This window comes from Choloepus didactylus, chromosome 21 (assembly GCF_015220235.1).
Source record: "Choloepus didactylus isolate mChoDid1 chromosome 21, mChoDid1.pri, whole genome shotgun sequence".
Classification (NCBI taxonomy): Eukaryota; Metazoa; Chordata; class Mammalia; order Pilosa; family Megalonychidae; genus Choloepus; species Choloepus didactylus.
The window spans coordinates 21715326-21727266 of NC_051327.1; the positions used below are offsets into that span (position 1 = coordinate 21715326).

The window sequence follows — 11941 nt, forward strand, 5'->3', positions numbered from 1 at the left end:
GAGGCCTGAGTGTGGGGGCGACAGGAGGAAGGCTACGAGGAGAGGACGGTTAAGACCAGACAGGCGGCAGCGAACCGAGACCTCCCGTCCTCCGCCCGGGTCCGCTTTCGCTCCGCCCCCGCCCAGCTGTATCCATGGCAACCAGGGTTATTTGGGCGGCTGGACCCGGCCGGCGAGCCGGGCTCTCGGGCGCCACCTGGTGGTGTTTCTGGTGGCGCCCGCCGCGAGGGTCCCCAGTGTGAGCCAGAGGCGAGGGGGGCCGCGCCGACGAGGCGTCCTTCAAATGTGAAGAATAGCGTGGCCCCTGTCCCGTCACACCGGGTCCCTTTTGGCTGCATGTGCATTTCAGAAACTGCTTTCATCAACCTCGGCTGCAGTCATTGACCACCGAGGGCTTCCTGGTGCCCAGCTGGTTTTTATAGGTGTGTGTCTTCTTGGGGACCCCCAAAGCATTGGAGAGGAGACTGCTTCTTGGGACCCCAAGGAGAGCAGAACGCTTTAAAATATGCTTGTTTGCACTTTTGTATGGCAGGTGTCCATTCTTTCATATATGCTTTAGAGATTTATTTTACTCTAACAGTAATGTAAATCTGTGGAAAATGTGGAAAGTCCTCTGGCCGCCCAGGCATAAACAGTTAACATTTGGGTGTTTATCCTCGCAGTCCCAGCTCCTCTGCCACAGCGGCCTTGGGCTAATGCGGGAACTTCTTTACAGCTCAGTTTTCTGACCTGTAAGGTGGGAACCTCACAGGGTTATGGGGAAAATTTTAACGATACACTGCACGTAAAGCATTTGCCCAGTGTTGAACCCATAGCAAGCAATCAAACGTCAAACATCACAATTGTAGTAGCAGAGCACAGCTATAATTGTATATAGTGTAATTGGTATAATTTATATATATTTATATCTATATATCTATATGATGTGTTATATATAATTAAATATTCTGTGGTCCATTTTTTTTCACTTAATACAGTAAGGGCAATTTTCCTATATCCTTAAACATTATCTAAGAACATGATTCTTAGTGGTGACATGATATTTCAACATGGCTGTTAACCAATTCTCCGCTGTTGGATGGGGGGGGGCTGACAACATCCCTCATTAGTTATGTCTTTTATAGATGATGCTTCTGCTTTTATGTTTAGGAAGACCTTCCCTTCCAGGATCAGATAAACATTCTCCTCACTGTAGTTCCTCTATGGCTCCATATTTTAAATGAAATTCCTTAATTCATCTGGAGTTGATTTTGATACCATAGAGTGAGCACTAAGTAGTCTAATTTTATTCTTATTCACAATAAGCTAACCAGTTGCCCCAGCCTCATTTATTGAAGAATTGAGTCTTTCCCCACTGACTTGCTAGGCTGCCTTTATTAGGCTCTAAACTCTTCTGCATACCTGTTCTCTGTTGGGTTCTAGCCAGGGTCCCACCTACGGGTGCTAGATGCCCCACAGAAGCTCAGCCTTACAGCACTGGCCTCATCTGTCAACAGGACATACCCAGCCATGTATCTTCTCCAGCATTAATTGAAGGCCTTTGCTCCTTTTTCCCTACCATGTAAAATCCCATTTTCTTGCAAGTCCCAAACTCACCACCTTCATGCTCAGCCACATCCCTCAGTGGTCATCTCCATACTCAGAAATCTCCCGCGTGCAGAAGATGGGATTTTCCAGCAGTGACCTCACCGATGTATCCCATCCTATGTGCACTGGGTACAAGGTAACTGATATCATCTTCGTGTCCCGGGGCTGCTGTAGCTAAGTGCCACAAACTGGGGGGCTTAAAACAACAGAGATGTATTGTCTCACAGTTCTGGAGATCAGAAGTCGGAAACCTGTCATGGAGGATGCTTCCTTGCTCTTTCCAGCTTCTAGGTGGCTGGCGTTTTGTGGGCTCCAGCTCATACCTTCTCCCTGTGTCTCTGTGTCCAATTCTTTTCCTGTGGGGACCCCGGTCATATTGTATTAGGCCCACCATCCTCCAGTAAGACCTCATTTTAACTTACCTAATTCCATTGTCAGTGACTCTTTTCTCAGATAAGGTCATGTTCCCAGGTGCTGGGGGGTTAGGACTTCAACATATCTTTTCAACCCATAACATGGGACAGTGTTCCGGTTTGCTAAAGCTGCCAGAATGCAATATACCAGAAATGGCCTTTTAAAAGGGGATTTATTAGGTTACAAATTTACAGTTCCAAGGCCATGAAAATGTCCAAACGAAGGCATCAACAAGAGGATACCTTCACTGAAGAAACACTGATGGCATCCAGAACACCTCTGTCAACTGGGAAGGCACATGGCTGGCGTCCGCTGGTCCTTTGCTCCTGGGTTGCATTGCTTTCAGCTTCTGATTGCAGTGGCTTTCTCTTTAAGCATCTGGGGGTCCTCTCTTAGCTTCTCTGGGGCAGACTCTGGGCTTCATCTCTTAGCTTAGCATCTCCAAACATCCTTCTGTCTGCATCTCCAAGCATCTGGGTCTGTGTCAACTCTGAGCTCTCTCTTTAAAAAAAAAAAATTTTTCAGTTTTATTGAGATATATTCACTGCTCTAGTTTGCTAATGCTGCCAGAATGCAAAACACTAGAAATGGATTGGCTTTTATAAAAGGGGATTTATTTGGTTACAAAGTTACAGTCTTAAGGCCATAAAGTGTCATTAACAAAGGGTACCTTCACTAGAGAAAGTCCACTGGCATCGGAAAACCTCCGTTAGCTGGGAGGGCACCTGGCTGGTGTCTGCTCCAAAGTTCTGGTTTCAAAATGGCTTTCTCCCAGGACGTTCCTCTCTAGGCTGCAACTCCTCAAAAATGTCACTCTTAGTTGCTCTTGGGGTGTTTTGTCCTCTCTTAGCTTCTCCGGATTAAGAGTCTGCTTTCAACGACTGTCTTCAAACTGTCTCTCATCTGCAGCTACTCTCTCAGATTCTGTGCATTCTTCAAAGTGTCCCTCTTGGCTGTAGCTCCTCTTCAAAATGTCACTCTCAGTTGTTCTTCAAAATGTTACTCACAGCTGCAGTGAGTTCCTTCTGTTGGCAAGCACATTTATATGGCTCCAGTGATTTAATTTAGACCCACCCTGAATGGGGGGGTGTAAAACCTCCATGGAAATTATCCAATCAGAGTCATCACCCACAGTTGGGTGGGGTGCATCTCCATGGAAACACTCAAAGAATTACAATCTAATCAACACTGATAAGTCTGCCCACACAAGATTACATCAAAGATAATAGCATTTTGGGGGACATAATACATTCAAACCAGCACATTCCACCCCCTGGACCCCAAAATGACATGATCTTTCCATATACAAAATACATTCACCCCATCACAATATCACAAAAACTTAAATCATTTCAGTAACAATAGTTAAGTACAAGATCCCATTAAATCAGTTACAGATGTGGTCTGTCCAAAAGCAAAATTCCCCTCTGACTGTGGACTTGTAAACTAACAAGTTATGTGCTTCCAATATACAAAGGAGGGACGTTCATAGGATAAACATTCCCATTGCCATAAGGAGAAACTGAAAGAAAAACAGGGTTCACAGGACCAAAACAGTTCCTAAAACCTGCAGGACAAACTCCATTAGATTTCAAAGTCTGAGAGTCATTTACAGAACAACACTGCATCCTTGCAGCTTGAGAGAGTGGGAGTCTAACCCTTCCTAAGGGCCTTTTTCACAGCCCTTTCCTCTCCAAACGCTGGGGTGAGTGCTCCAACATATCCACACACTGGGGAGACCACCGTCTTGGCCCCACCCTCTTCAAACATTGGGACAGCACCCAGATTCTCTTCCATCTCCGGGGCACATGCTCAACCCCTCCAGAACAGTGGGGTGGTGGCCAGGCTCTCCCCAGTCCCCAGGAAATGTGCTCCACTCTCTTTGAGGCCTGAGGTGGCAATACCTTTCTGGAACATGGAGGTGGAAGGCCCACCCTCGACCTCCGGGGCAAACTCACCCTTTCCATGGGTGTGGGTCACTCCGCTTTCCCAGCCTGAGATCTCTTGACTCCAGACCTCAACCTCCATGGCTCTGTCTTTGAAGAAAATTTTCCATCAATTTGTTCCTTGTCTGTGTCCTCCAGTCCCAACCGGCAGCAGCTCTATTGGTAAAGAGCTCGCAAAAATTCTGTTGGCTTTGCATGAAGCACACAGAGGTCAAAGCCATCAGACAATAGGACTTTCCACAAATTCTTTCTGCTTAACTCCCTCTCCAATCTTGGCTTGTACTGAAATGGCTGCTGGGTTCCATGTTTGGTTACATCTTCATGTTGGGCTGAACAGAGTCCATATTTCCACAGTCTCTTCAAAGCAGTTTAGGCCTTTTCTATCAAGCTCCTTACACTTCTTCCAGAATCTTCCCTTTATCCATTTAAAAAGTCATTCCAACATGTTTGGTATTTGCGAACTCAGCAGCACCAGCACCCCATTTCCAGTACCAAAATCTGTTCTAGTTTGCTAATGCTGCCAGAATGCAAAACACCAGAAATGGATTGGCTTTTATAAAAGGGGGTTTATTTGGTTACACAGTTACAGTCTTAAGGCCAAGTGTTGAAGGTAACGCATCAACAATAGGGTACCTTCGCTGGAGGATGGCCAATGGTGTCCAGAAAACCTCTATTAGCTGGGAAGGCACGTGGCTGGTGTCTGCTCCAAGTTCTGGTTTCAAAATGGCTTTCTCCCAGGACGTTCCTCTCTAGGCTTCAGCTCCTCAAAAATGTCACTCTTAGTTGCTCTTGGGCATTTGTCCTCTTTTAGATTCTCTGGAGCAAAAGTCTGCTTTCAAAGGCCATCTCCAAAATGTCTCTGTAAGCTGAAGCTCCTCCCTCAGTTCCAGTGTGTTCTTCAAAGTGTCCCTCTTGGCTGTAGCTCCTCTTCAAAATGTCACTCTCAGCTGCACTGAGTTCCTTCCGTTTGCCAGCTCATTTATATGGTTCCACTGTTCAAAGCCCAGCCTGAATGGGTGGGGTAACACCTCTATGGAAATTATCCAGTCAGAGTCATCACCTACAGTTGGGTGGGACGCATCTCCATGGAAACACTCAAAGAATCACAATCTAATCAACACTGATAAGTCTGCCCACACAAGATTACATCAAAGAGAATAGCGTTTTGGGGGACATAATCCATTCAAACCAGCACGTTCACATACCATACATCACCAATGGTGTACAATCAGCTGTTCACAGTACCATCATATAGTTGTGCATTCATTACCCCCAATCTATTTTTTTCTCTTTTTAGAATTTTTATTTTCTCTCATCTATCTTTTGCAGTTGAAGGTTTTTTTAATTCAATTTTATAGAGATATATTCACATACCAGACAATCATCCAAAGTGTACAATAAATTGTTCACCATGCCATCAGATAGTTGTGCATTCATCACCCTAATCTATTATTTGAACATTTTCCTTGTACCAGAAAAAGTGAAAATAAGAATAAAACATAAAAGTAAAGAAGAACACCCAAAACACCTACCCTCGCACCCTATTTTTCATTTAGTTTTTTGTCCCTATTTTTCTACTGATCAGTCCATACACTGGATAAAGGGAGCGTGATCCACAAGGCTTTCACAATCACAATGTCACCCATTGTAAGCTACATTGCTATATAATCATCTTCAAGAGTCAAGGCTACTGGGTTGCAGTTTGATAGTTTCAGGTATTTACTTCTAGCTATTCCAATGCATTAAAACCTAAAAAGTGTTATCTATATAGTGCATAAGATTGTCCACCAGAGTGACCTCTCAATTGCATTTGGAATCTTTCAGCCACTGAAACTTTGTTTCATTTCATTTCACATCCCCCTTTTGGTCAAGAAGATGTTCTCAATCTCATGATGTTCAGTCCAGATTCATCCCCTGGAGTCATATCCCCTGTTGCCTGGGAGATTTATACCCCTGTCTCCCTGAGCTCTCTTAAAGACTCCAGCAAACTAATTAAGACCCACCTTCAATGGGTGGGGTCACACCTCCATGGAAAGAATCTAATCAAAAGGTCCCACCCACAATTGGGTGTGTCACATCTCCATGGAAACAACCTAATCAAAAGATCTCACCCACCATACATCTGCCCCCACAAGAGTGGATTAAAAGAACATAAGCTTTTATGGAGTATGTAACGTCTTCAAACCAGCACAGGGAGTCTGTGTGCCCTCCATGAATCTGGATGGGGGCCTTGTAACCGCCCCATCCAACAGAGCACAAAGTGATGCTATGTGACATCTGAGACAAGGTCCTAAAAAGGAACACAGCTTCTGCCTCTGTCCCAATACTTGCCATTACAACACACAAGCAAATAGCTCCATCTTTCTCTTTCTCAATGCCTGCCCAGGGAATCCAGCTGCCATTTTATGAGGAAGCCCAGGCCACATGAAGAGGTCATGTGTGGGTGTTGGAGCCAGCAGCCACAGCTCAGATTTCAGTTGGCCAGGACCAACCACCAACACGTGAGTGGACACGCCTTTAGATGATTCCAACCCCCAGCCTTCCAGCCTTCCAGCTGAGGCCCCAGACATTAAGAAGCCAAGATGAGCAACCTGCTGTTCCCTCTCTAATTTCCTGAGGCACCGCAATTACCCCCACTCTGTTTGGGGATAGTTTGTTATGCAGCAATAGATAAGTAATTCAACATGCTCCCCTTGCAGGAAACCATAGCGAATAATAACATGTTTTCCAGGAATAAATTATAAGCTTTCAGGGCAGAGACTCTCCCCCAGAGAGCCTGAAACACTGCAAAGAACACAACAAGAACTCAATAAATGTTTATAGGCTTGAACTGAAGATGTTCTAAGCTACAGACCTGACATCCAATTCTTTAATAGTGATTACAATTACATCCTCTATCAGAAACATGGAGTAGTTCAGCCTATCATAAAGAAGGATCAAACTAACAATTACTGGGGCTTTCCTCTGCACCAGGTACATCATATACTTTATGGTTAAGTACCTGGTCTTGGAGTCAGACCAACCTGGGTTTGAACTACAGCTCCATACTTACCAGCGAGTAAGTTATTTGAGCTCTCTGGGCCTCAGTTTCTTGAGCTGTGAAACAGGAATAACAGAATGTTTCTCAAAGAGTTGTTGGGGAGATTGATTGAACAAGATAAATGCATATAAATCATGAGCAAAAGCTTGACACATTTTTAGTGCTTGAAAAATTTTAACTCAATCTCACGCCGCAAAGCAGTTCTCTAAAGTGGGTTGCCGGGTTAGCATCTCTAATTTACAGAGGAAGAAAATGAAGGCTTGGGGAGACTAAGAAGGTTCAGATTAAGAATGTATGAGTAGCAAATTTATGGAGTTAATATCTGTAACTTAGGTAACCAAAGGGCAGAGAATGGGGAGCTGATACTTAATTTGTGCTAAATATGTAATAAGGTTGATTGTAAATGTTTGGAAATGGATTGAGGTGATGGTCGCATGTTCTAGTGAGAGTAACTATCAGTGATGATGCGTGGGTACGATTGTGGTTGAAAGGAAAAGTGTAGGGTTATGCATGTCACTAAAAGGAGAGACAGAGGAAGAAACATGGGACTGTATAACATAGTGAACCCTCCTGAGGGTGCAGATGTTCTAGAATTGATTGTGATGATGAATGCACAACTCTGTGAATTTACTAGAAGACATGAGTGTCCAGGTTAGATGGATTGTCTAGTATGTGAATTTATCTCAACAAAATGGATTTAAAAAAAAGAGAGAGAAAAGAAAAAAAGAATTCCCAGACCTCTACTTCATGTTTCACAGCTTTAGTGCACTCAGGAAAAGAATGACCATCTTCTGTAGAATGTTTCTACATTTTTGCGTATTTCAATTTCCATTTAATTTTTTTAAGGCTTTAACTGACTGGCTCCATAAATTAAAATGAGCTTGTGCTTTCTTTGAAATGCACTTATTCTTATTATTTGCATTTTATCATTTTGTATAAGTATCTATTTTCTCTAAATATTTTGCTTTCAGTAAAATGCTTCCTAACTCTGATTAGTATTTTAATTACCAGTGGATTGGTAGAATTGCTTTTTATTGACTAGTAAAACTTACTGCCTATCCTTTTTACCTCAGTCTTGCAAAATTAAATAAGTATTGCTATTCCAGAAACTTTAAAATAAATAAATAAATAATGCACGAGTAGTGCAGTGACCAGAAGCCTGGAGAGAGGCACGGGATGATTCTAAGTGAGTACCCGGAAAGAACCAACCCCGCGGACACCTTGATTTGGGCCTTCTGGCATCCAGAACTGTGAGAGAATAAATTTCTGTGGTTTTAAGACATAAATGAATGAATGAATGAATGAATGAATGAGTGAGTGAGTACTGATGGGCTAGAAAACACCTGGCTCGGGGCCAGCCTGTCTGCTGTCATTTGGGGGTTCTGACTCAGAGGCGAGTGCAGAGGCTGGTCTGTTCAAGTCCTCAGCCCCAGCGTCTCCAGGATCTCTGGCTGCATCTGTCCCAGGAGGAAGCACCCAGCTGGTGAGGTATATTCAGGAGCCCGGCCCAGCTGCCTGCACCCCAACAGCTATCCCCAGGAAACCCATCAGGGCACCCCATCGCTGCCGTCACAGCTCTCACAGCTCTCCTTGCCCAGTCTGGAAAGTGCCAATGAAACAGCATGGAGTGATGACTTTTCAGACAAGTCCAGGCTGGCCATGCTCTGCTCACTTCCATGCAAAGACCCAGGAGAGGGGAAAAAATTATCTGTAGGCTAAATGGAAAAGAACAAAACTTCAATTGATGCCTCCCTCGGGGGTGTGGGGTAAGGACTTGGGGAGAGAGGTGACGTGGCTAGACAGTAAAAATTTCCATCTGCAATGACTGTGAAAATCCCCTGGGATATCCTAGCAGGGGGAGACTGATAATTAACAAGTAAAAATAAATAAACAAGATGATTTCAAGTGATGACAGGCACCCTGAAGAAAGTAAAACCAGGTGATCTGCTAAGGGGTGACAGGAAGAAATGCTTTTCAAAGGATCATCTGGTGGGCTGCTTTGAGGAAGTATCATTTGAGCTGAAACCTGAAAGACAAGGAGGATTAAGCTATGGAAAGATCTAGAAAAGGGTTTCTCAACTTCAGTGCTGTTGACACTTGGAGCAGGATAATTGTTTGTGGTGGTGGGGAGGGGCCAGTCCTGTGCATTGTGGGATGATGAACAGCCTCTAGGTGCCAGTAGGATCTGCAGAGTTGTGACAACCAAAAATGTCTCCAGGCATTGCCACATGTCCCCTGGGGTGGCAAATCCACCCCTGTTGACAACCGCAGATCTATAGCCAGGACATTCCAGGAAGAGGGAACAAAAAACATGAAGGTCCTGAGGTGGGAACAAGCTTGGCAGGTTTTCTTGGGACAGAAGTTTCCAGAAATGAAAGGTTTCAAGGAAATGACAGTTCATGGGTGGAGTCCAGTGCTGAGGAGAGGAAGGAGTGGAGAGGCGGGGGGGGGGGGGGGGGGGGGGGGGGGGGGGGGGGGCAGATCACGTGAGGCCTGACGCTGAGGCAGGGAGGGTGGATTTTATTCTGAGTGTCCTGTGTTGGAGAAATGTACTTATAAACAAAATCTCCTGTCAACCCAGATAGTTTTATTATTGAATAAGCATTAAACCATAGTGTGACCTGCATCCCAGACCATCAGCTAAGGAGTCTGCAGAGACACAGAAATCTCACCCTTTCGCATAGCCAGGCAGGTACAACACATTACCTGCATGTTCTCAAAATCATAACTAGTCCTCCAGTTAGAGGACTTGACAATGCTATTTTTCACACCTGGTAATTGGGCTGACCATCTGTGTCAGCTAATTGCCTTTATCCAGATGCAAAATAAGTTCATATCTTCATGACAGGAGGTAGGTTTGCAGGTGGGAGCCAGAATCCCAGGAAAGAGGAGCTCGAGTCAGCCCCGGGTCCTTGAGAAAGCCATTCCTGGGTAGGAAAGCTGCCAAGAGGTTACTGAGCTTTTAAAAAGACTTACATACATCTCAGAGGGGCAGAGAAAGAATTTACAATAAGTTTTCTAAAGAAAATTCTCCAAGGAAAGGGCTTGGGGGGTGTTTGAGTTTCCCTTTTCGCACCAGGGAAAACGAATGTTTTTCTTTTTCCCATTGTCTTTGCCTTCGCTGGAGGGCTGTGTGTGTGTAAGAGGTGGGGAGGGGAGGGTGCCAGACCTAAAAGATCTGTCCAGCCGCAGGGGAGGACAGCCAAGGAGAAGGCAGAGGGGCTCCTGCGGTCCCCAGGCTAGAAAAGGTGGGGCCCCGAGGCACCCAGGAGATGGAGGGAGCTGGGCAGGCGGCCGTGCACACGGCTCACGCGCCCCGAGTCCTGCCCGGCCCGGCCCGGGCTTGGTCAGATACCGGGGCTCCCCCACCAAGCAGGGGTCGGCCGCGAGCACGCGTCTCCCCCCATCCGCCGCGTGGTGCCGGGTTTGGGGGTCCGTCATCTACCTTCCCCCGCGCTGGGACCCTCCTGCCCTGGGGAGTTCCTGAGATGGCCCAGCGTTTGGTCCTTGGCTGCCGCCTCACTCCTCCAGACTTCACGGGGACATTTCCTTAAACTATTTAGATGAGGGGGTTTTAACTCTGCGCCAAGGGCAAAAGGGGGGAGGTCCCGGGTACTCCCGCGCACGCCTCCCCCCTTAGTGCGGGGCCGGGCGTGCTCTTCAGGTTTAGCTGGTGGAGGATCTTCTCTTCTGCAGACACCGGAGCAAGGGCCCCGGGTCCCCTGTCCCACTGGGGAATGTAGGGCTTTGCTGGACACACAGACACGGGGGCGCCACGGTCTCCCAGCCGCCTCCGTGGGGCCCGGCACGCCGCGCCTCAGTTCTCCTTGGAACGGGGAAGTCACCTGGTTTCTGAGGTGACTGCTGGGGAATGAATGTCCCAGCAGGAAGCCCGGCTCTCGGCTCAAGGGCAGTTTGGGGGCGATAATTAGGGCTTGCGGTGGGTGGGGCCGATCTGGGGGGTGAAAAGGCGGGAGGGGGCGGGGCCGGGAGGACACCCCCGAAAGGACCCCGGGCGGATTTGTTTGCGCCCCTGTAGCAGCCTAGCGAACGTGGCTGGCCTGTGGCCCCTGCGATTGGAATGTCCTGCGATTGGAGTGTCTTTTGTTATTCGCGGTGCGCCCCAGAGCGCCCCTGAGTTCATGCTAATGAGATGTCAGGGTGGGGCGGGCGCCCCGGGAGGGGGCTGGAGATTGCGTTCAACCACAGGGGCTGGAGACCCTCAATCACGCCCACCTTAGAGACCCCAATCAAAACCCAGAAGCTCCGGGCTCCCCAATTCATAATACGCATCGATAAGCTGGGAGGGTGACAGGAGGGTGACACGTTCCGACTCCACGGGGAGAGGACACGGGAGCTTCCCTTTTGGGGGCCCTCCCAGACCCCGACTTAAGCGTCTCTTCTTTATTTGTATCCTTTACGCTCAAATAAAACTGTAATCACAAGTCTAGCCGATGGCCTCCGCCAATTGGCCCTCAGATTTTGAGGGACGCTACCTCCTTCCTTAAGCTGGGGGTGAGCCTCGTGGTTCCAAGTAATCAGCACACCCCCAGCTTCGGGCCATGCTTGGGGGTGGGGGGTGAGGGGCGTGATGTACTGAGCCTATTTGACACCAGATGGATTATTATTATTTTTTAAAATATAGAGCATTTCATGAATTCACCTGTCATTCTTGCTCAGGGGACATGCTAACCTTTTCTATCATTCTAATTTTAGTATATGTGCTGCAGAAACAAGCACTGGATTACTTCTTTTTTTATATAGTTTTATTGAGATATATTTTCATACCCTACAATCATCCCCGTCTACAATCAGCTATTCACAGTACCATCAAATAGTGCATTCATCACCGAATCAACTTTTGATCATTTTTCTACTCCAAAAATAAGTAAATATATAAATATAAAAGTAAAAAAGAGCACCCAAACATTCCATCCCCCCCATCCCACCCTAT

At 46.5% G+C, this 11941-nt stretch overlaps 1 long non-coding RNA gene and 1 other non-coding gene across 2 annotated transcripts; both read right to left on the bottom strand.

The window, feature by feature from the left end:
- Positions 1-2459: 2459 nt before the first annotated feature.
- On the bottom strand, positions 2460-10750 carry LOC119518275. The gene is made up of 3 exons (XR_005213697.1): positions 10433-10750; positions 7000-7043; positions 2460-2502 (listed from the first exon to the last, which is right to left on the bottom strand). It is a non-coding gene; the product is annotated as an uncharacterized LOC119518275 (long non-coding RNA).
- Positions 10751-11622: 872 nt separating this feature from the next.
- Positions 11623-11727, bottom strand: LOC119518345. Its single transcript, XR_005213735.1, has one exon. It is a non-coding gene; the product is annotated as a U6 spliceosomal RNA (small nuclear RNA).
- Positions 11728-11941: the final 214 nt, after the last annotated feature.